The sequence below is a fragment of the Ammospiza nelsoni genome, chromosome 6 (assembly GCF_027579445.1).
Source record: "Ammospiza nelsoni isolate bAmmNel1 chromosome 6, bAmmNel1.pri, whole genome shotgun sequence".
Taxonomy (NCBI): domain Eukaryota; kingdom Metazoa; phylum Chordata; class Aves; order Passeriformes; family Passerellidae; genus Ammospiza; species Ammospiza nelsoni.
In genome coordinates this window covers 13,820,021-13,844,471 of record NC_080638.1, presented here as the reverse complement: position 1 = coordinate 13,844,471, position 24,451 = coordinate 13,820,021, and the positions used below count along the sequence as shown (strand labels likewise).

At 40.4% G+C, this 24,451-nt stretch overlaps 1 long non-coding RNA gene across 1 annotated transcript in view; it reads right to left on the bottom strand.

The window, feature by feature from the left end:
* LOC132075217 (uncharacterized) overlaps positions 1-23,182 on the bottom strand; it is an 81,609-nt gene extending 58,427 nt beyond the window's left edge. Inside the window, exon 1 of the long non-coding RNA XR_009418737.1 lies at positions 23,001-23,182. This is a non-coding gene — a long non-coding RNA (uncharacterized LOC132075217). The remainder of the gene's footprint in view (positions 1-23,000) is intronic.
* Between the last annotated feature and the right edge of the window lie 1,269 nt (positions 23,183-24,451).

Genomic DNA, 24,451 nt, shown 5'->3' with positions numbered 1-24,451 from the left:
GATCAATCACTCTAATAAAGTATCAGATCTGGTATAGAGGACTCATGTTTAACAATTATAATTATGGAACCATATCAGTGATGAATACTCTGTGTTGTGAATACAATAGTATTGTATTTTTAGACCACTGTATAATTTCTGTGCACACTTTGATGATTTTGCTGGCTACTCACCTATTTTATAAATCAGCAGGAGACCTGACAAGATTAGAAAAAACGGTTTCCTTCTCCCTAGATTTATATATGCTCAGCTATATTCATTGTTGTGCTGTTCTGAACAACTTACTCATTGATTTATGGTATGTGCTCTGTAAAATCTTTTTAATGTTTCTATGTGCCCTGCATGTATCTCTCACTTAAAAAAAAATATTAAAAATTCGAGAACATTTTCAAAACTTAAACTCAGCACCACAAAAAAAAGTAATATAAATTGCCTCTTTTTTGATAAATTTATACACATATGTTTATTTCTTATTCTTCATTGTTAGGGAAGTAAAGGAAACATCAAGGGCTTACCTGATGTGTCAACAGAAAAACAAGCAAAACAAAAAATTAAAAGAAAAAGAAGAGGCTCACGCCTTCAGCAGGACAAAAATTTTCAGTGTGTCTCCATTCTTCAGGTTTCCCCTCAATCTTTCTCACTGAAAACATCAGATGTTGTCCATAACCTCTGCCCTCATAGGGAGAAATTACCAAAAATTAGGTAGGCCCAACTTTTCAAAAAGGATGAGGTTATTAAGCCAAATTGAATATATATCCATATGTTCTACAACTTTTGGATCTCTGGCCTTCCTTTCTGGAAAGGCCAAGGGCTTCCCCCCTCTTCTAGCCCCTTTGTTTGAGAAGGGGACACTGGAAATGATCCAGTATAATCCTCCCTCCCTCTCTCCCAGGATTAGGTCAGATTTTTCCCTCTGTCTCACTGTACTGCCCTTTGTCTCGCAGTTGTTTTCCTTTCTTACCCCTGAAAGGCATCTGGAAGTTGAGTACTGAGAAGAAGAAATGCACTGCTAGTAAATTGGAAAGGAAATAACACTCATGTTCTTTCATGATTGTACTCACTCTAATGGCTTACAGCAGGTGCCACTGCCATACACCACTCATTCCCACTTCCATCCAAAGTACTATGAGTGCTTTTGAAAAAAAGATACACTTAATTCATTAAATAACTTTCTATATTTCTGGGCATTTAGCCTAACCAGCCTTTAGTGCTATTGCAATACAAGTAATAAATAATAATTCCCTCTCCGCTGACTAAAATAATAATTGTTCCCATTTCATAGCTAAAAAAAATATTTCTCAGATTCCCCAGAAAGTCTCCTTGAGCCTGTCAAGTGCCACAGCCACAAGATCTCCCTTTACTTCTTTTTAAGGCATCAGGTGACTTCCCCAATTCCATTAGAAATAGAGCATGCTGCAGAATGGAGCCTCAGGAAATAGAACCAGGCAGATTTCCAGAAGATTCTGTTCCTAGGTGCTCTTTGACCGGACCAGCAATTGCAGGGAGTGCTTCTATGATTGCACATCTGATACTTGGAGCAGAAGGTCAGAATCTCCCTTGTAGGTCAGAATCTCCTCCATCTTTGGGAATTTAAAAGATGTGGAAGTAGGAGCACTGGGGGACACCCATAATACTCAAGTTATTATGTTGAAATAATAGTTTGGGGACCAAATTTGACCTTCTCCACTGCAGAGGCAGTGACCTTCACCAGAAGGCTGGTGACCTTCCCCAGCAGAGGCAGGTTTGGAGCAACCCAAACCTTTTCCCTGTAAAAATGTACTCTAATTCAATGGAGATTCAGAGTATCTTGGATGTCAGAGCAGCTGGGAGCCAGCATGAGGGTGCCGGTAAACCACAGCCAGAGCACTGCGCTGAGGCAGCTGTTAGTATGGAAGAGGGTTACAATACCCTTAAATAACACCTTTAAAAGGCACTTAGCATGCAGAAATTCAAAGTCATGCTGAAAAAAATTGAAATGCATCAGATTTAGCACATAATGAAGTGCATTTTGAGTTCACCTCATCAGTGCAAAAAAAGAGCCCAGCAATAGTGCCAGTGTGACATATCCCTCAGAGACAGAACAGAACATGCTGGGAACATCTTGTCTCAGCTATACATCCCAGCCACAGCTTTGGCCACATCCCCAGCACTTTGCACAGGCTCTGTACTTCTCTATTCTGCATTCACCATCCCTCACCTGTTTCAGCCTCGTGCTTGAGATGCAAGCAGCAACACAGTCTCTTTGAAATGGCTCTGCCAGGCTCATGATGGCAGAAAGCAACTGCACCCTTCCAACCTGCTCCCAGCCACCTGTGCCAGCTGTGCTGTGTCCCAAAGCAGTGCTGTTCCCAGCAGGATCCCCAAACACAGCAAGCAGAGCATGCTCCAACACAACCCTGGCCTGCATGCCCACCTCTCTCATGAACCAGAGCTGAGGAATACAAAACTGCAAACAGTGAGTATTTTGAGAAAATGCTTAATGGAAGTTACCCAGGGAGGTGGCTCTGACTTTATAACAAAGAGGCATGTACCAATTTGAGTTTGAGTCCAATTCCCAGAATGGCATTATCCATGTAGTGTTAATTCTTTATTATTCAAAAGATTGCTAACTGTTCATATCTGCACAAATGTGTTCATGCTTCATTCATTCCAAGTCAATAATAATGGATTCTTACTATTGATTATACATGAGCCTTTTTGTCCCATCATAATGAAATTTTAATGTTGATGGTCCCAAAACTATTATTTCAACCTAATAACAGTGAGGCTTGACAATTACCTCGCTCTGCGAATTGCAGATAGAACTAATAAGGTCATTCTTAATAACTTTTTGTTTACCTGACATTTGGTAATTTTATAGTTATTATGTATTATTTTAAAGTCAGAGGAGTGTTTTGCAAAGAAATGTTGTCTCCCCATGGAACAAAATACAATTCTGCCAGGAGAAAGTCTTTCCCTTGCCTGCTGCCTGACCTACAGTGTGGCACTTGCTGCCATTTACCTTGGGCCCAAGATAGAGAAGTAGTTCCATGTTCAAAAAGCAGTAAAGCAGTTCAAAAACATGATAGTAAAAGAGAAAAAGAAAAGGCAAGAAGCTTAACATTTTAGAAAAATCAGTAAGGAAAAAGTTAATCTAAGAAATGGCAAGGATAGGCCATCTAGTGACAAAGTATCAGCCAGACTTGGTGAGCTGGAGGGCGTTTCAATCGCAGCACTGGTGTGGGACTGTCCTCGGGAGATTTCTCCCCTTTCCTGGGATAACCCAGCACCCCTCATCACAGGCATACCATAGCCAGGGAGCAGAGATTTGTGTTCCCAAACAGATCTCTTCTCCTCCTGGCACAGCTCAGTGCCCAGCCTGGCCCCTCACCCCCATCCCTGCCCTGCTAGCAGGCAGCCCCACTGTCATCACACCCTGCTCCTACAGCAGCACAAGGGCCTCAAAGCCAAATCCCTGCCCCCTCAGAACACATATTCCATCCCAAACCAGGCTGTTTCCAGCACCTGTCACCTTTTGAGTGGCTGCAGAAGGGCTGTCACCCACATGGTGTGCCCAAGGTGCCCTCCCCAGGGCACCAACAGCTCATGTGTCTCCACAGAGCCTTCCAGAGCAGGCCAGACCCCTCAGACAGTCCAGGAAGCAGCTGCCAGGCCCTCAAAACAGGGTTTTCCAACCAAAAAGTAAAAATATTGGCCCTGGGGGTACATTTGGTGATGGAATGGGGGAGTAACTAGCAGAAAGGAGACCACTCAAAGGTTTCAGCAGCAACTCCATCCTGGGCAAATGACCACCAGCCTGTGGGGGAAAGAGTGAGGAGAGAAACAGGAGCTACAGGAGGGCTCCAGTCCAGCCAGACACAGAAAGAGCAAACAAGCAAATGAGAGTTGAAGGGATGTTACTGGAGCAAATCCATGTGTAAGCATTCTCAATTTTAGTAGTTTAACTATGTGTTTAAGCACAGTAACAACCTAAGCTGAGGTACCCTCCCAGGACTGGGTTTCCACACACCACACCCCCTCTGGTCAGAGACATCCACAACTTGGAATTTTGCTACCAAAAAATCCCCAACATTCATAGGTGCAGACATGCCTGTGAAGCAAGGAAAAAGTCCTTAAAGATATTTCAGTTTACAAAGATTATATAAAATGGAACAGCCTTTCCTACTTGTTTTGGTCCCTCTGCTGATGGCAGGTTGGCTAAATCAAGGAATGGGGCGATAAAATCATTTGGGGAATGGTGAAGAGTTCTGGTGAGAAAGCTGGCAGACATAATTCCCCAGTTCCCTGCATTTTCCAAGGAAATGGCCACACCTGCTTGAAGGAAGCAGCTGTCCCTGCCCTCTTCACCATGGCAGTGGCACAATTGCCTGGCCTTACCCTGGTGCCCAAGATCAACAGAGGAGAAGGAGCCCTAACACTTTGAATAAATACAATTTCCACAGCAAGAGAAAGAAGGAAAGAATAATGGTAATCATCAAAAAGATATATCAAGGCTAAGACCACTTTTTGTTGTCCAGTCTCTTGCATGCCATTTCTTGATTAACTAGCTTTTTTAGTACTATGAAGATCCAAATACAACAGGGATGCAAATGCTGAGAATAGCTATTGGTAGTCATTACATTCTGCTTCTAGTTACTACATTCCCCAGGCATACTGAAATAGTCAGTTTGGTTTAAAGTAACATTCAGTCCAAGGCAGACAATTTTACATGGTTAAAGAATGAGTTTCAGAAGGGAAAAAATCAAGTCTTGAGTCTGTCCTTGGGCTTACTGGGCAGTTGCATCCTCTTCCACTGCTTCAACATGTGGCACTGGTTATTAAAATGACAAGGCACAGTTCACTTTTCCCCAGACTCTGTTTTTTTCATTGCTTTATTTTCCAGTACCTCTTTCACACTTCTTCCATTGACATGTTGGAAACCCAGGCAGTAACCACTGTGCACCCACCATTACATTCTGAAATTCCAACCAAAGAATTTTTAGGTTCCTTGGATAAAAATTTGCAGGAAATACTTAGAGCTGAGAATAAACATCCACCCAGATTAATATGTCTAGTGTAAATCTACTTTGTCTGTTAATTAAAATGTTCCTGACTTCAAAAACACTTATTTTCCACTCCCTGAAGAACAAAACAAATGTGTTTATCTTTCTGCAACAGAAACTTAAAGGCTTTTTCAGAAGAACAACCCTGATTCTATGATCAGCCTTGATTTTGCAGGAAGCCTCAGTTCTGCTACAGCAGTTGCAAAGTACCTTCCCAGGACAGAAATCTACAGGTGTCTTGCAAATAAAGGATTGAAAAGGAAACAGTTTACATTTCAAACCTCCCCTATATTTTCTAATTTAGAGAAAGCTGCCCAAAGCTCTTATTTCTAGGTTTTGAAGAGCCTTTTTGCTGTTGCTGTCTACAAATGTTCCCAAGGTCTAGCATTGCTAAGACTATCAACAAGAATTTAAGGACACCCTACTGTTCAAAATGACCCAGACTTGTCTCAAAACTGAGGTGAGGGTTCTTAAAGACAAGAGACATAGTGTAATTTTCTGATGTTGATTCTGCAGATCAGTACAAGGAAGGAGAAATAAGTTTCCTACATATGGAAATCAGTGTTGAATTTCTGATTTCCCCACCTCTCCAACTCATTTCTTCTCATGCTTATGAATAACACAGGTTTTGCCATTGCTGTTCTTTCAGTGCCCAGGGCAAGAAGGGAAAGGAAGCAGAAGTCTCCCAAAAATGAACTCAAGAGCCCCTGGTTTCCAAAGCGAACAATGCAAACTTTATCTCTAAAAAAACAAAAAACTGAAAACAAACAACAAAAACCCAAACAAAAGCAAAACAAAAAAAAAAACAAAGAAACCCAAGCTAACACAAACAAAGGCAAAAAGGAAAAAAAAGCAATGGAAAAAAAAAGGTAAATAGAAAAAACAAAGAAAGCCCTCATACTACACAGCTAAAACATTCAGTTTGTTAAGAAGCAGCAAATCAGTGTTTGACATACAGGAAATACTTCATTGTTCATGAAAAAAAAGTTTATTTCACATTTCTCAAAAACATAAATCAAATTTTAAGAAAGAAGACAGATTGTTGAACAGTACTCTCACTACAATCTGTAACACACACAAATTGTAGATAGGCCTTTATATATGTGCCACATCCCAGACAAAAGAATTACAAAAGTCCCTCAAGTCATGGATTCATGTCCAGATATCTCAACCCTTTCTTCCTAAATGTTTCTGGAAAGTCTGTGCTGAAAGATTATTTTTTTCTTGTTTAAAAGCTGTTTACAATAAATTTCAGATCTTCCAGGAGCATCATTTCATGCAGATACTGAGACTCCATTTATGATACATGAGAGATCAATATTAAATAAAAGTCAAATCAGAGCTGGCTAATTATTACCATTGGCAGAACAGATGGAAAGGAAGAGGAAGCACCACCATTCAACCAATACCAATGCCATGCAAAAGCAATAATCACTTCCAACAGCAACCATTAAACATGCAGTGGACAAGATATGCACACATAGCACAGTGCTTGTAGAAACAGAGTCCACCACATCAAACCTGCTCCCACTGTAATGACAGTAAAGTGCCTCAGACACTGTCTAATCAATAGCTCTGCTCTCCTACAAGCACACTCTCTGCTACAGCAAACTTCTTAGAAATAAATAGATGCTTAATGCATTGCATTAAGGGTAAATACAACCACCTTAATAAACACACTTATTCCCTCTTTAAAGGCAAAATGTAATAAGGAAAAAAAAAGGGCACTCATCAAACTCAGAACAAGTTTCCTTCACAGCATTTACACTGGGGGAAGTCTGCTGCTGCTCTTATTAGAGAGTCCCTAATTAAAGGCTCACACATTCCTATGTCAAATTAACAAGGTACATTTTGGTTCCCTTAAAAGCTGTCCAAAGTTTCAACTATGTGAAAAACTCTCATTTTACTGATTACATGGGCTTTGCAAAAATTAGAAAATTGTCTTAGGCTTGGGTAAAAGCCCAGTCTGCCAGAGAGATGTGCACCACCTCTGCCTGCCCTGTGTCTGCTCATGCTCCATCCTCTCCTCACTTTGCAACCTCTGCTCTAACAACCTTCAGATACTGGGAAAATGTCATTGGAATACCCATAGCTCCTTTAAAGACACAAGATTCATGCCACCTCCTGCATTTTTAGGGAATAGACATGCTCGTATGCAACAATGTAAAGAAAAAATATTGGGGATTAACACTAAGAAATTCTGATAGCAGTGGTGCTAAGAGAAACCAGAGCTCAAATTAGCTCAAATTCAGCTGCCTTCTGCAGCACAGTTCTTGAGGAGCCCAGGTTTTGGCCTCACAGCAAGATTGTCCATTAATTTACTTTACAGTTGGCCCATAACACTATATCTTAGTCATTTATATAGCACTTTGAGCAAAATATCGGGAAAGGATAATAGAAGGACAGAGCAATAAAATGAAGTATAACAATTAGCAATGTCAAAAATGGTGAGCCAGGACTTGTGGCCCTGAGGGACGACAAAATATTAAACTGACATGAAAAGCCATCAAACCTATGGATGAAATACTGTTAGGAAGCTGGGATAAGAGTCATTAAAACAAAAAAAATTAAGGCACAAAGAGTAACAAATTAAGGAAAGGAGAAAGATCCAAGTGATTGGGTTAAAAATAAGAAGCAATTTGCAAGTAGCTGTTAAAGAAATTTGAAAAAAATGAAAGAATAAAATAAAAGATCCCAGGGTGAAGAATAAGAAAATCTGTTACAGTTTGGACAGCTGTTTAGAAACAAAATCAGAAATTGTCATTAAGATATAAAGATTTTGTTTTAGAAGAACATCTTCGGGCTCAGACAACACATTGGATGTTCAGCTTCAAGGCCTGCCACAGACCTGCATGACCATGGTCACACCACACTCTTGAAATGCTAATGCTTCCATTCCAATTGACATTTAGATCACAAGACAGTTCTGGATACTACCACAGCAGCAGCTGTTGCACAAGCCTCATTTTAGGTGGGACAGTTTTGGAGCAAATACCTAGAAACTCCCTAAAAAGTGAGAGGGATTTGAAATGTGCGAAGGAAGAGGGAACACTAAATAAATAGATTAAAGATGGTTGAGGAAACGTGTGGTAGAATTACAATGGAAATAACACTGATTTCAGATAAAAAAATCAGGCACTGACCTTCCAAAAGCGAGCAACAGACCCATGTGAACTAATAAAGAGAGTTGCTGTATGGCATTCCCTCCAAGTGAAATTCTACCAGACTTTTGTATCCTTGGAAGCTACTTTCAGATGAGGCAAAGTTTTAAACTTGACTGTGGTGTTTTATTTATGGAGACATACTCTTAACAAGAGCTGACAGGTTACAAAGATGCACAATCTCATCCCTTGACTCCTACCTGACATCAGCTCCACCAGCCTGCCAAGCTTAAAGAATCCTCCTTCCCTTCTCACAGGGCTATCCCTCAGTTCAGCAACAAGCAGGTTTGCCATTTTAATACATTTTATGAACTTTAGCAAGCACATTCTTTAAATCTGGACAAATCCACCTCCACTCAGCACACCACTACCATAGCCCTGCTTGCTGTTAAAGCTTTGCTAGCTATTAAGGAAGATACTAAGAAAAAGAAATCACTAAGGTGGCTCAGGAAGAACAGATATCAAGCTGCCTGTATTACTTCCAAACTGGCTGACAGTGTTATTTGCCAGCACAAATTATCTCTAAGTAGTTCTGCACATCTGCAATTTTTAGTACCCACTTCTCCCCCCGCCCCTTCATCCTTATTCCCATTAGGAATAGCCCAGATTCTTTAATTGACAAGAGACTGCCCACAGTTTGACATTTTTATGTTAAACTAACAGTCACATTACTTTTTCATTTTTAAAAGGTACTATTCTTGATCAGCGCCAACACACATATTATTGAGTGCCTTTCAAGGATGGCATTTAAATATTGCTAATGGAATTTCTTTGTAATCAGTCCCAGAGAGTTTAACTCTATCACAAAGCAAAGCCTTCCTAGCATCTGCCATCGACTCAAATAACAGAAGATTCATAGCTAACTCTCACTTCAGTTTTTTGTAAACATGATAAAACAAGAAAGTGACTTTTCAAAGGAAAGCTTGTGAGTGGTGCTCTGGTAAAACTCATCTGGATATGAGCAGTGTTTGAGGAACCTCTGAAGCCTTTCCTGACCATGGTAATTAAAATAACAATTATGCAAAGAACTCAAACCCATTTAAAATTCTCATCTGTTGTCAGACTCTTTCCTTTGTTGACAGTGACAACTCTATTATTAACCTTGCAACAAATTCACACTGCAGCACTAACAAAAGTGGGTTTGAGGCTCATATTCTTTTCCTCTCACTTTTCAAAAATAATCTTCTTATTACCCTCTCTTGAAGACAGCATTTTATTGAAATAAATTCTGGACAAGGACAGGTTGGTGGGTTTATTGTAGAAAAGAGCCAACCTTCTTCTCTTAATCTGCTTTAACTCAAGAAGAGATGAATAGTGTTTTAACACTTCAAGAATCTGTTGGCCTAGTTTGCAAAAAGTAGGAAACCACTGGCTTCATTTGGGGTAACATTACTCCAGGGGTCACAGAGTAGTGTAACAAGGTTGGCTGTAGCCTCCTAAAAGAAGGAATTCAACATTTCCCAGCTTAATTCCTTCATACATTTCTTAGCCTACCACCCTCAATGAATACATGACGAATTGGACCCTCTCTCCATCTGTGCAACAGAGAGAAGATCTGCTGCCAGTGCAAAATGCAAGTTTTAAATCCAGGGAAAATTTATACATTAATTTTTTTCTTTCCCCCCAATAATTTTTGCGTGAGTGCCGAACTGCCTTACAAAGAAATCTCCATGCTGTGATTATGAGACCTATCTTCTCACAGCTGAAGTGTGAACTCACCCTCCACAGAGCATATCCTGACAAGGCAGATGAGCTCTGTCCATGGCCCACATCAACTACGCTAGGAAAAGGAGAGAAAACTGTAGAAATCTTCTTACAATGTCTTACAAGCTGTGCTGGCCTGACAACATCCAGCCCTCAGCAAAAGGTGTCTCATCCAACCCAAGCATGGAGTTTGATTTTGGTGGGTTTTTTTCCATCTATACTGAGATCTAATGCTCTTTTTCTTACTAACATTATGGACTCAGTAGTGTGATATGGCAGGGGGGTCTACAGGCCAAAATATCCCTTAAGAGTCCATTGCCTCTTACTTTCATCAAAAATGGTAATCAGAGAAGGATTTAGTTCAAAAAGGACCTTAGAAAATCATCTGGTGCAAATCCCCCCACTTCCCAAATTTGATGTTCGTTCAATAATCAGTACAAAAGTGAATAAGTACTTATGATTTTCTCTACCTGCCTCATGATCCCTTAAGAAAATTAAGACTTATTTTTTACTTTCATGTGATTAAAATATCTATCCCCTACACTTTTTTTAATGCCTCTAAGTACTTTTATTTTTTGAATTATCTGACAGAGTGGGAACTGGTCACTAGGAATAATCCCTTCCTAAGCACACCCATGACAGCCCTGATGAGCCAGACTGCCTCTGTGATGCTTTTACAGCTGTCACTTTTCTCCTCATCTCTGCAGCTACATCTCACTGCTCTCAATATTGTTGCCTTTTGTTCTACAGGATCTTGCAGCTTTTGCTTCTCCCAGATAACATGAGCCACTGGCAGCACTGCCTATCATGTCCTTATGGGTGACAGCAGCACTTATCAAGGCACAGTCCCAGAGAGCCAGACAGGTCATACTCCACGGGCAGGGGAGGCAGGAGAGCAGGAGGTGCAGAGCACTGGATCGCACAAAGGCTCTTTTACCTCTGCAGCACCTGCACTTCAAAGGCACTGCAGTCCTGTTCTCGTCTATCAGTGACTCAGCCCACTGACCATGTCTTCTAAACATTTCACAAGAACCAACTTAAGTCACTCTCTTCCTTTAGCCAGTGGCTTCTGATGTTCCACAGCCCAGATGCAAAAAATTTCAGGAGCATCAATAAACCAAGCCATTTTAAGTAAACCATATCAATCATCCCAAACCCATTCTCCAGGTGAACAAGGCTCTTCTCCCTGGGATTATTCCATGCTGGACATCTCAAACATCCACACTTCTTAAGGCTTAAAGGATATTCTGTCCTTAACCAAGTTTCTTCTACAATAATATTTCCCATTTTGTTTCATTTTTATTCTATGTCCCTTCATTTTATTGTGCGTCCCTCTGCAGAAGTGGGTTTAAAGTAGAGTAACAGTTATGTAAAACTAAAAGAAAGAAAGAACACTTAAGTAATTGAATACCAAACAGCATCAGTCTGGATATATCAATTTATCCAAAAACCTTGTAGGAGAAGCAGAAATCATGCAATCAATTCTGTGAGAAAGTGGCAGAGGAATTCAGACACACATCAAGTTAATAATGGGTGAAAACTGCACAGTATTTTAAAAAAAATTAAATTGTTTTTCACCATAAATGACTATTTTCAAATTCCTAAACTTTTCATAGTGACCCGAGCTATATGACTTTGATTATTCAGAGTCTCTGACTCTTATAATTTCTCTATTTCAATTTCTCTATCAGATTATTGCTCAGATAAAAATAAATTTCTTTTGTGGATTTTCAAACATCTGAATATTTTTGGTCAGCTTTAAACACCACCATATTCAGGCTTACAGGTCACCCATGGGATAAAAAGGAAATATCAAACAAAATCCCATCTCAGATGTACTCAGATGTACACAAACGCAACCCTTGTTAAATACAGGCAATCTCAGTTGAAGAATGGCAAAAAAATTTGCCAATAGCCTGAAGACAGAGCCTGACTGAAAGCCCACAGCATTTCTGTCACCACAGAAGTATTAAGGACCTATAGCTAAGCTGCTCCCTGGCTAAGACTGTCACATAAGTTCCAGAAATACTGCCAATATTGTGTAATTCCCACAGGAAAACTAATGGAAAGCTATTCAAAAAGGGAATCCTTCCTGCAGGTGGGAAGGTATTTCTTCAGTCTGAGGGTTAATTGCATCTCAGCTGTGACCTGGAGCACCCTTATTATTTAGTGTATGGCCTCCCAGGAGCACAGAAACCATGCTAAGTTAGGGTGCATTTATACTGTGGGAAATGACTGCTAGATGCTAGAGCTGAAACTATTGTCCTCTTATTTGTGACATAAAGAGCACCTGGAAGCAAGTTTCTCTCTTTTCCAAGCACAAAACGCTTCCTCAGTGACTCAGTCCTGCTCTTTTCCTTCCTGCACAATTTTCTCTGAGTTATGTGGTATTTCAACCACTTAAAATCAGAAGTTTTACTGCATCTGACAATATCTTAAAAGAATATCTCTCCTGGAGCCAGGGGCCACATCCAGCTCTCAGTTACATCCAGAGATCACAGTGGTTGCATCAAGTAACTCCAGGGGCACTTGCACAGCTGAGGGCAGAATTTATACTTGGAGAGACCAAGCCCACCCAGTATAATGGACCACTCATGCTTTAATTATTACTAATAATTCTTGATTGATTTTTTTACTGATATTAACAGCTGGGGAAGACACATCATGAACAGAAAATGGGAAAAATAATGGAAATTGAATGGTAGCCTTTAGCCAGGCACAGAGATACCTGTGCTGAGATGCTTTGGAGACCAGGAAAGCTTGTGGCCAAAGACAAGCAGTGTCTTCCAACAAAGTAATATATAAATTGCAGCAGCCACCACTGAAAGGCATGGGGTCTCCTGCAGGTCCTGGGGAGTCAGCAGGTTCCTGCTGTGCCAAGCACCACGTTGGAATGGCCCTTCCCTGCTGTGCCAACAGCACACAGGGCCTGTAACGATGAGCCCACACACTCCACAAGGAGTGTGGAGGAATTTCTACTTTACACATAACACCATCAAAACAGCAGATTGGGAGGGAAACTCTGGTCTGGGTTCTAACTCCAGCCACCCTCTAGAAAGGCAATTTAGGTGAGAACAAAAAGACACGATACTATAAACCTTGCTGGTTGCCAGCTCAGTGAACCACAGCAAATCTATGTCATAGTAATTATACTTACACTGTAAATCTGGGCAATAGCTCTTCAGGAGGTATAAATTGGCATTAGCTCATTACAATCAAGGAAGCCTTATTGATTTATGTGAGGTAAGGCTCTTGCATGAATTTTCTATCAGTTACCAAACTAAGCCTATCTCCAAACCTGAATCGACCCATAAACAGTGCACTTCTGGAATGTCTATAACTCCTCTCCACTGTGTAATTTTTATTGCTAAGAGCTGAAAGTTTGGCCAATGACATTCATTTTCTGATGACTAAAATCCATGCAAGGTACAGATGACCATAAGTTCAGGTGTCTTCACAACACCAGTCTGAACTGTAACAACAAATTACATTATTTCAGGCAAGGCTGTATCAACATTTCTGATTTAAATGTTGATTTTTCAGGAGTCTGAAATACATCCATAAGCTTTCCTTGATGCTGGAGCTCTAACCCAAAGCTGGCATTTTCCTTAGTTGTTTTGAGAAAGCAATAGCTTTCACATGCTTCCACCCAAGTAGGCAGTAACCCATCAGAAACCCTTCTTTGCTCCTCTACAAATTAGGAACAGTTATTCCATAGTCCAAATCTGAGCTATTAAGCTCCTGGGAGATGCCAGTGGCATCTGAACATTAAGTCCTCTTAGTCAAAATTTCACAAGGCTGATGTCATGAGCCAGAGGTAGCTTTCCAATACTTTCAGTAGCATGTTAGGTATGAAACTTGCCTGGGTAGCTCTTTTACTGCACACACAGAACTTTTGCATATACCAACAGATTATTTTCTCTCCTAAAAATACATCTTGAAATATTCACTTTAAATATGTACACCACCAGACTGTGTACATGTACCCAGGGCAGAAGACATCTTTCTACTTTAGTGTACCCTGCTAATCACATACCATCTGGTAATATATTATGTATTCAAAGATACACATAATATATCAAAACACATACTGTAGGCATATTATGGTGTGAGGAAAGAGGGAATATATCAGATGTAGTCACACAAGTGTAAATAACTTCTCATCCAAGAGAGCAGAACAGCTTTAAAGTACAATGACATTTTGAAAGATCTGCATTCTATCTAGAAATGAGAAATTTTTAAATGAGCCTGAGCACTCAGTGGTGCATTAATTAAAGACTTCATCTGATATCCATAAAAGTAATTGGAAAGACCTGCTGACTTTACCCATCTCTGAATTGGGCCCAGTAGCGCATTAATTGAGGGCAAGTTTACAACTGCAGCTAGCTGAAATTAGTTCTCAGGACAGTAAATCGTGGTTTCATGCATTAAATAGTGATGTGCAGTTAATTTTACTTCTAGAAAGACCTCAGTTAAAAAACATGCATTTCAAAGCTACTCAGTGTTTGATGTTTTAACGCTCAGAAACAGAAAAGCTTTGTTATATTGGTAGACTTCCACTACACCAATGAGCAACCAGTGGTCTCTTGACAGACAAATGTATGTGCTAAATTATTTCTGTCCACAGCTAATAAATGAAAAGTAGTATCTGTTGCTTTATTTCTTTTAAAAACATCTATGATATTTTTTTTAATCTGTGGGGTTTAAACTCTGTTCTACAGTGCCTTAACTCCAATTCACCTTTGATTCTCACGTGGGGGCTGGACAGACCCACTCAAACACTTCACCACACTGCACCTTCTGCTGATGCCGCCCGAACTTCATTAACATGCAAAGGACAGAAATAAATTCAAAGGATAGAATAAATTCAGCTGTGTAGGATTTTGTTTTCAGCTACATTTTCATTGCCACTTGATCACCTCTTATTCAAAGAGAAGAATGTTTGATGCTTACATGTAAATACAGTATGACAACTTATCAAAGTCACACAGGGCTCTAGTAGCACAAAGCAGAAACCAAGCAAGTTAAAGGTTTTTTAAGAGAAATAGAGCAACTGATATTGGGATGAGCAACTCCAAGGGCACATGCAGGAGAAGAGGGAATAGGCAATTTCTCACTGAAATCTCAGACTTTGGATTTGTTTTTCCCCTGACACTGCAGATGACTCTGGAGCTCATTGGCACAGATAATAACAAAAGCACCCTACAGAAACTACATTCATTTCTGTAGGAGAGATAGAAGTATGGGCCAGGGCAGATACACATCAGTAAGTTCTAGCCTCTGGAATCAGTATTGAAGAAGACATGTGCCACACCTGTACAAAACCTTATTTTCCAGCCATTCCCTTTTAACTGTCTTGCTGGGAGATAGCTTTTTGCCTAACCTAGCTTTTAAGTGACCTCCTTGAGATAGCATAGAGAGGGCTGATCTTTAGAGGTGTCTGAACAGTCCCAAGAGCTCAGTTTCTTTTCAGATTTCTCACTGAAGCGGAGCTTCAAGCATCTTAAATCACTTAACTCACTTCAAACAGTGTATGTCTTTTTGATTCCTTTTAAATTGCAGCTTATTACTTATAGCAGAGTTTCATTTCATCTTCACACCAACAACCCATGCAAATGCTCTTTGCAATTATAACATGAAGGGTTAAAAATCACTAGCTAAACCAGCATAATATTTTTGTAGAGCAGCTGGGAGAACAACAGAGAAGATAAAAAGCACAGTCACACTGTTTTATTTTAGTGATATAGGGGACTGAGACAAGTGTACCCATTTATACTTGGACTATTCCTTTTTATGGGTTCAGTTTTAGATAAAATTTGGGTTAGAGAGATGCAGTTGCATTAACTGATGAAACTTTAAAGAACATAATTGAGTGTTAGCTCTTTGAGGAAATCACTTTATCCCAGTGCTCATTTCCTTCTCCTCCTTCCCCATTCCATTTGCCTTCTCACCTGTCACCCTTGTAGATTCATTTGTTCAGAGACCAAATTTTGATTCCTATATATTCCAGACTTCAGCATCCCTAACTACAAACAAGACACTCCTGCACTCTGCAGGTTGCTGGCTTTCCTGGTAATTACTGTTCCATTGTCATCCCTGAGGGGGAAAAATATCTGCTGTAGCCCCATCACCAGATGTCTTCTGATATTACTGCAACTCCCATCTCCCCCGAGGTGTTCTTGCTACAGTTGACCCTGAATTTTCTGATATAATTTGTGATCTTTTTCCTATCAAAAAAGATCACAGAAATGTATTTGTACATACAGCTCACTCATCTCTAGCCCAGGTCTCTTAACTTGTGCTCAAGCTACCAGAGTCTGAAGTCTGCTTCTACTCTCCAGACTTCTCTATAGCCTTCATTTTTCCATAAACCTTTGCCAAAATAAATTTTTTCTGCAACTTTTGACTCCCTGTCACAGCTTAGAATAGTGTGTACAATGTGTTCAGACCATACAACAGCATCCCTGGAGCACAGGGGAGCTCATATTTTCTTTTAACTCTATTTCTTCCCCCAGCAACATTCCAGATTCTCCACCCTTAGGAAATAAAAAAGCCCCCAAAAGACAAAACAAAACACCACAAACAAACAAAAAATTTGCTACCTTGGATTTGAAGTAAAAAATACAATTAGTTTTTTTTAAGTGCTATTTTCCTTACTTCCATCTTTCCATTATCCTCACAGCTCATTCTTAGAAGATTGCCACAATGTTGGACAGGGAAGGTAGAGTGTGAAACCTGAAAATAGGCCTGCCTTGGAACCCCTGCAAAGCAGCAGCCATCAGAGCAGGAATGCCAATCATACAGCCTGTTTAAAGGGGCATTTTAGGGAGCTAGATGTTTGTGTTTTCTACTTGCCAACCAAATTAGACACAGGTATATTCAATATTCTAAATGAAATACATCTTTAACTCAGGTCATTCTTTCAATCTCTTGTCTATACCAAGAATCCACACAGGCATCAAGTCCAATTATTCACAACAAACAAAAGATTCCCAAATCTTGCTGGGAAATACAGTACTTTTATTCATAAGTGTATTCTAAAGTACATTATTTAAAGCTCACCCATATCCTATAGAGTGGAAAAACTGCAGCCCAATAGGTCAGTATTCAAAACTGCTTAAATAAAAGATTTACAATAGTACATTGTTTCAATACTGAAGGTAAATAGACTACAGGGATGAAGCTAAACATGGGAAGAAAAAAATGGGAAAGAACAAAGCTGGTGAAGTTCCCAGCTGTTGGAAGAGGCTGCAAATACCTCCATATGTGAGAAATTCACTGAGAGAGGTGCACCCCCTGTGCCTGCTGAACAGGTTTCCCAAGGAAGTTGTGGATGCTCCATACCCAGATGTGTTCAGGGCCAGGCTGGATGGAGCCCTAAGGAACCTGCTCTGGTGAAAGGCTGGTGGGAACAAGATGAGCCTTAAGGTCCCTTCCAGCCCTGGAAACTGCTTTAGGACTGCAGAATGTCCAATGCCAGACAGCAGGGAAGTGGCAGCCATGGCGGTAGGAGGATTATGTCAAATTCTGATGCAGTAAGTTTAAGACACAAGTAAGCCAAATTTTTCAGCTGCAGGATACATTCCCTGCATATAAATTCCTCACTGAGTGCTGGCAGTATGTATTTAGTCCAGTTCTTTGAGAACTCAGTCCCTAATCTGTATGCAGTTTGCTTTTGTTCTGAGCCTTTCTTCATGTTCTCCCTCTCTTCTTAATTAACAGAAAACACTTATGAATATTAAAGAAGAAATTAACAACAGTGTAAATAATTTCTGGATGTTTGTAGATTCCAAATTTAGTTTTTAATTAACCCCCACTGATTTCACAAATCTGTTTAAGAAAAAGATATAATTTCAAAATTTCCCTTGTGCTTAAAGAAGGAAAAAGAAATAAGGTAAGACCACAAAGCAGCAGTTTGGCATTGCAGGCACCAGCCTCACATGTTACTCTGATGCTTCTGGTTTCAGCAGAACAATCCACATGCTGCCTCCTTCCTTCCACAAGCAAAATGCAGGGAATTTGGCCAAACACTGCACAGCTGTGATAACACAAGTCCATCTTCTGCAGAGTTCAAAGGAGCCAGGCTCTTGGAATTGTACTGGATAAAACCAGAAGGTGAGCACTGGTCAGCTGAACCCCACTTTGCAATCACTGACCACACCCAATACCAGGTGCCTCTGAGGAAGGTGCTAAAAGCCCTGACACAGCTGCTACAGACTCCACCTTTTTATGGGCACACCTCTTTGTCACCCAAGTCCTGTGGCTATGGGGATTTTCGTTTAGTTTGTATAATTCTTTCACAGGAAATCTATACGTTCTTGCTAGCCATTTTAAACATCCAGTCTTGATAGTTCCCCTGGCCAATCTACCTTCCTTCAACTCCTGTCAGCAGGCAAGGGTACTCCTAAAAAGGAGCTCTTCTGGATTGAAGGAAATTCCTGACCACTTTTTTTTTTATTGGCTTATTTTTCCAGTATTTTGTCATTCACATAACCCAAAAGTGCCCACCTCATAGTGAATCCCTACGAGACACACAGGCTAGCACCTGTGAATCATGCCAATAAGAGTGATTTACCTCTCTTTTACATCTTTTGGAAAGATACAACAAAAGAGAAATCTCCCACCACTGATCTGAGTGCAGCAAGGCCTGTTGAGTCAGTGGGAGTTCTGCATGTAAGACAACTCAAAGACAGATTCTCCAAGAAATTTAATTTAAAGATGCCTTGGGAAAGCTTTGAATTGCACTTCCCAGAGCATGCAATGGGGTGGATCCTCTCCCTTATGCATAACACCCATTAGCATTGAGTTATCAGTGTCCAGTGGGAGAGGAGAACATGTCCTGGTGCTGCTGAAGGAATTCCTGGCTTTCTCACCAACACCACTCATCCCCTCTGCCTCCTCACACAGCCACTGGGCACACATGTGTTTAAGAAATATTCCATTCAGCACTCCAGACTGAAAGCTGCAAAAGAGGCAGGAATCTCTAAAATGGTAATCACAGAGTCACCTCCAGACTGATGGGTGTTGTTACCTCTGCAACAGCTGAGTAGTAGCGTATTCATGAAAAGATGACACATAAAAAAGATATAGCTGAAATACTCTTCCTAGGTGCAAATGTTGATATCTTATTTAGAAAAAAATTGAAGAAAAAACCCAATATAAGACTGCTGAGCACTCCCACCCACATTTAACATGTTTTATAAAAAGAGCAAAAGCTATTTATTTTACCCCATCTCTTGCTTTTAATTTTATTTTAATTCCCTTTTATCCTCAGAGGGCAGTTACATACCAGTATTAAAACATCATGCACTTTAACAAGAAAGTGGATTGACTGCACAACTGCCAATACAGAGACACAAATCAACAGAACCTACTGCAGCTAGGATCCATAAAGGTGCTCTGCCTCTCCACCAGGAGAAGCAAAACACTGGAGGTGAGAAAGCAGCCAGAAGCTGCAGAAATAACAATGTGCCCTCAGCACAGCAGAGCACACTGAAGTAGTTTTCCAGAGAAGGAGCTGGGAGCAGAGTAAGTGCTCAGTAGCACATTTGAGGAAGATATGCATAAAAAAATACTAATCCCTACAAAGAGAACATCCAATGAGAAGCACAAAGCCCCATGGCAAGTGTCCCCAGAGAACTTCCACCCACACAAAGTCTACCTTGCTCTGTGTGTGAGCAATGCTGTGAGCCCATTTCCTCACATCCAAACTGGAAAGGGGCACAGGGGAATAGATTCCCATGGAAATTTACCTCCATCCAATGCTTGGGGCATATCAGAGGGACCTCAGCCACCCCTCCACAACAGAGGAGCAATGCAAGAGCTAGGATTAGGCCTGGAAGAAGACAGCATGTTATTATCTCTATGCTTCACAGCATTTATCAACCTGACAAACACCCTCCATCAATGGAGGAAACAGCTTCTCTCATGCTGAAAAGGTGATCAAAAGGTGACCAAAGCAGATCACCTAAACACAAGCATCAAATTCCCAGAGTGTGCAAATTTGCCATTTTCTTTGGTTTTCACTCACTGGCAGCAGCTACAAGTCTGGTCCAGGGAAGCAGCATAAGCTCTTACGTGCCATCAGAACAGCCCAAGAAGAGATGAGGAAAGCAGTCACTCATACACCTTGATTTGTTCTCATGCACAAATGGCCTCACCAATGGCTCGGCCCTGCCTTGGACTTGGCAACAACTTTAGTGCCCCCTCAGGAGTTGGGCAGACAGTAAAACTCAGAGCCAGGTGCTCAGTAAAACCAAGCTACAGCCAGATAGGAGAAGCAAGTACAGTAAGTCACCTTCCCAGGCAAGCTGGCTTTCATGCTAGCTAGGCCATTAGCAATCTTCAATCTGTACACATCAGAAATTAATCCTGCCTCAGGCAGCATTAACTTACACATTAGCTCTTTAATGTAACAGCCGCAGTGCTGGAAAAGAGTCATCTGCTACAAATATTTTCCCACATGACTCCACTCACTTCCCCAATTACTGCATTTCCTATTCTCTTTTGAAGGGATCTTTTAGATGTAGCTTTACCTTGCTAGGCTGGGATTACCACAGCAATATCCCACGAAGGTGTTTTCATCCTGTGCACGGTAACTTCAAGCCTGGTTTTGTGGCATCTCCAACACCCACTCAGAGTGCACAGGGAAAGGGTGATGTGGCACACAGCCAAGGCTGCTGCCCTCCAAACTGCAAAAACTTGGGATATTCCTGTGAAAAGCCCTCCGGTGCAGTTTGCTGCTAGCACTGGGGTCATCCTAGAGGTGCTACATATTTGTGAAAACATGCACGATCAAAGCATCCTGAATTTCAGGACAAATAATGATTTATTAAAAAATGCATACTAAATGCCTAATACATAAACTATTTATAAACCAGCAAGGGAGCAGAAGCTTTACTGTTTTACTTGCAAACTCTTCATGCCAAAACTGCAAAACAAGTACTTTAAGAACAACATGGATTGATTTCAATTTGTGTGTATCGAGCCAAGTTCAATGGCTCTGGTTTTATATGCACAAATTCTTCTGTTTATGAATAATAAATACTTTCCCCCCCTATATAATGAGAAAGAGATTCTATATATTTTGCTGTCCCAAAAAAAGTCTATTTCATAAAGACACTATCCTAAAATAGTTAAGCCAACAGTCCTTTTAAATGATATATTTAGATAACACTTACAGAAATATCACAGGGAAAAAAAAGCATTACATTTATACAAATTAATGCAAGAGAGTCAGTTGAATAAGAAAACCAAAATTGTTGCAAATAGGCTCCTGAAACTGTTTCACAGGAAAGCTGCTAACGAAATCCTTGGAGAGGCCAGGCAATCTTTGGTTCAACAATTCAACTTCAGGTTCTTTTTATTTTTTCTGTTCACATTTTCAGATGTTCCCCCAAGGTGCCTTGCTCTAAAAATACTTTTATGGTAAGACAGTTCAAACAGAACTTTAAAAAAAATGTATTTTATGTCATTTTGATAGGGTGAGGTTGTCACCTTATTGTTCAGCAATGTTCCTGGCAGATCAACTCTAAAGAGCCAAGTGGGTGTTGAGCTGAAACAAAGCTATCTAAGTGAAGGTGATAAAACCTCCTTGGGTTGAAGCACCGTTGCTGCATTTTTTAGGTCTCCTGAACTGCCCTCCAGTTGTTAGAGACTTGTAAAATCATTTTTCCATGCAATCTAACCCCCACCTAAACAGGGTTCCTCCACCCAAGGCAGAATCCTGTAAAAACCTCAGGTCCCCTTCCCCCAAAGCCTTTTCACAGGCTGCTCCCTTTACTTCAAAGCACACAAACCAAACTGCGGGTACCAGAGGAAAACACACCACTGGAACACAGAGCCAGGCCAGTACCCTTCCCACCACTACATGTCCAACTGATCCATCAACAAGGGTATGAGTTACTGCATCAGCAAGGCTCCACCTCACCCTCAGCAGATCCCTGCACACCCCGATCAACCTAAAGGATGCGATTTCCCCACAGCCTCTGTAATTATGGTTTTTTTAAACGGTCTCATTATGAGCAGATAGGTTGATATTTCAACAGAGGATAACAGAATTAAGCACCTAGCATAACTCCAAACTGTGATCTATGCACTGCTGAAAGGTAACTCCAGCTCAGCACCACAAGAACAGTCCATCCATCCCACAGAGTGCTCATGGCCTCCATTATCACTGGGATAATCTACGGCACTTTTAGTTTAAGAGTAATGTCCTTGTGTTGATGCCTTGCAATTTGATGGGATTTCCGTTCATTAGTAGCAGTAAAAGAACCACTTTTTATTCATTAAATTATTCTAAGTGACAGGGAAAAACCCTTTCTTAAGACAAGCATATGCACAGCTGCGTTTTTTCTCATGCAGTTGGGATCACCCCTCTCAGCACATTAATATTGTATTAGAGAATGTAGATCACTTTTTCATTCTTAATTGGTACTTAAAAATTTCTCTCTAGTGAAAATACTGATTGATTTGGTGTTTAAATGAACTTGTTCATTGCAACTGCAAATATCCTGAATACTAAGTAGTTTAAAATAACTTCTCATAGTAAAAAGATAGATGGACCATGCTTGAAAAAAAAAAAAAAAAGGCAATTAAAATTAAAATTCTAACTACATAGCTACTAAACAAATAACATTATGAAGGAAATCAGGAATAAGCCTGCCACAGTCATGTTCTATTTTTCTGTATTCCCTGCCTTGAGAAGTAAAAAAAAATACAAAACTGCTAGAGAAAGTGACCAGGGTATTAATGATAATGAAGTTTTCATTATATTTGCCCTTTCACTTCAGAGTCTCTTCAGTTTTCATATCTGAAGTATTTTCTCTACATCCACAAGACCTACTATTTTAGGTGTTCTCCAAAAAATACAAAGTTCAAGAAATTCTAACCTAATCATGTTACCTAGCACAATTAAAAATAAAGACCAACAAAAATAAGGAAAGTTTGGTATGGGCAATGAGTGAAGAGCTGGTTGCATAAACCTGCAGAGAAACTGGAAAATTCCACATTCTGCTTTCATTTTGCATGAAGTACACTGAGAAACAGACACCCTCAGGGGGTGGGCATTAGAAGAAACAGTCACAAAAATTACCTGTGGTAGATCTTCCCTGGCTGGTAGGAGACTGAGCGCTCTGCAGATAGGCAGGGGTAGAGTTGAAGCCAAGCAGGAAAGTGCAGGCAGCTCCAGGGTTGCAGCCTGCCAGGCTCTGGCCCATCTCCTGGGCTCTTCATCTCTGCTTCCACCACCCTGCTTAGCCCTTAGCTGAGAAGGTATGAAGCCAAAGGTTTGACTGCCCAAAGAGGCTGGAAGCTCTCTAACACCTCTTTATAGGCTGGGCAAGGAGCCCAGGGTAACTACCTGCACCTGCTGCAGGCTGTGGGGAAAATGGGCTTCAGCTGGGTCCTGCACTCAGCTGTGTCCCATTACCCCCCTCAGCACTGGGCTCTGGAGATGGAGTAATGCATCCTCACCTAAATATTATGTATTGGCTTAAAAGACAAAGCTTCTGGTTTAATGGAGGCTCTCTGAAGACTCAAGTGAAAATGTAAAAAGCAAGCTCATTATTGCACTACAAGCTAATGGCCTTTTTGCTTTTGTTCAATGTAGTCTAATCCAACTTATCTTCTACATCCAGATTTATCACATTATTTGCCCAACAGAAGAATATATAGTCTTTATTTAACAGCCCTCGCAGGTTTCTTAAAACTTTTTTGTGCCTTATTCAAAGTCTACTAAACCAGAAATAAATGTGTAACAGTCAATAATTTGTATATTACTGGTTTTGTTTTCTCAGTGTAAAGTGCCTTTTAAAAGTCTCCAACTTTCAGGCCATTCTGAAACCCCTGCTTTTTAAAAAAAATTAAATCTTGTTGAGCTTTACACAAAATTTTACCTTTGAAAGTCTAGGTTATATGTCAGTATTAAATTTTTATCATCCCTTTGCAGAAATGAATTTATTCTTAATGTGGTTCTGTGCTTTATGTTGTTTTTTTCATTCCCTGCTCTGCTCAGGAGCATTGTTGATTGTTTCATCAGCAGTGGTCACAACTCAGGAGAAGAGGGTTTGGGCAAGTCAATTAACATTGCTGTAGAGCAGAGCCCAGGAGAGGAGCAGACATATGGCCTGCAATGATGTGCAATTTGCTATTTTTTAATTTCTTAGTAAATAGAGTGAGCTAGAGGACATTCTTGGTCACATTAAGATGAAAGACCAACTACAGAGCCTTACTAATCTGGCCTCACTTAAAATTCATAGATGCTTTACATGTCAAGTAACCTAACCTCTTAAAAATATACAGGAATGGGATTTTAAAAAATGGGATTCTTTTGCAATACCAAATATTTGCTTTCATTATACATTCATTAGACTGGGAGAAGTGCTAGAGGGCAGAATTTGGCCGAAGTGTTTAATGTTTATTAAAAATATCCTTTGCTAGACACAGAAGTGTCCTAATAGGTCATCAAATTCATATCATTGTGCTGCTACAGACTGACCCATGTTTATTTCCTCATATGCATCTAATCAATTTTTATAGCTGCTC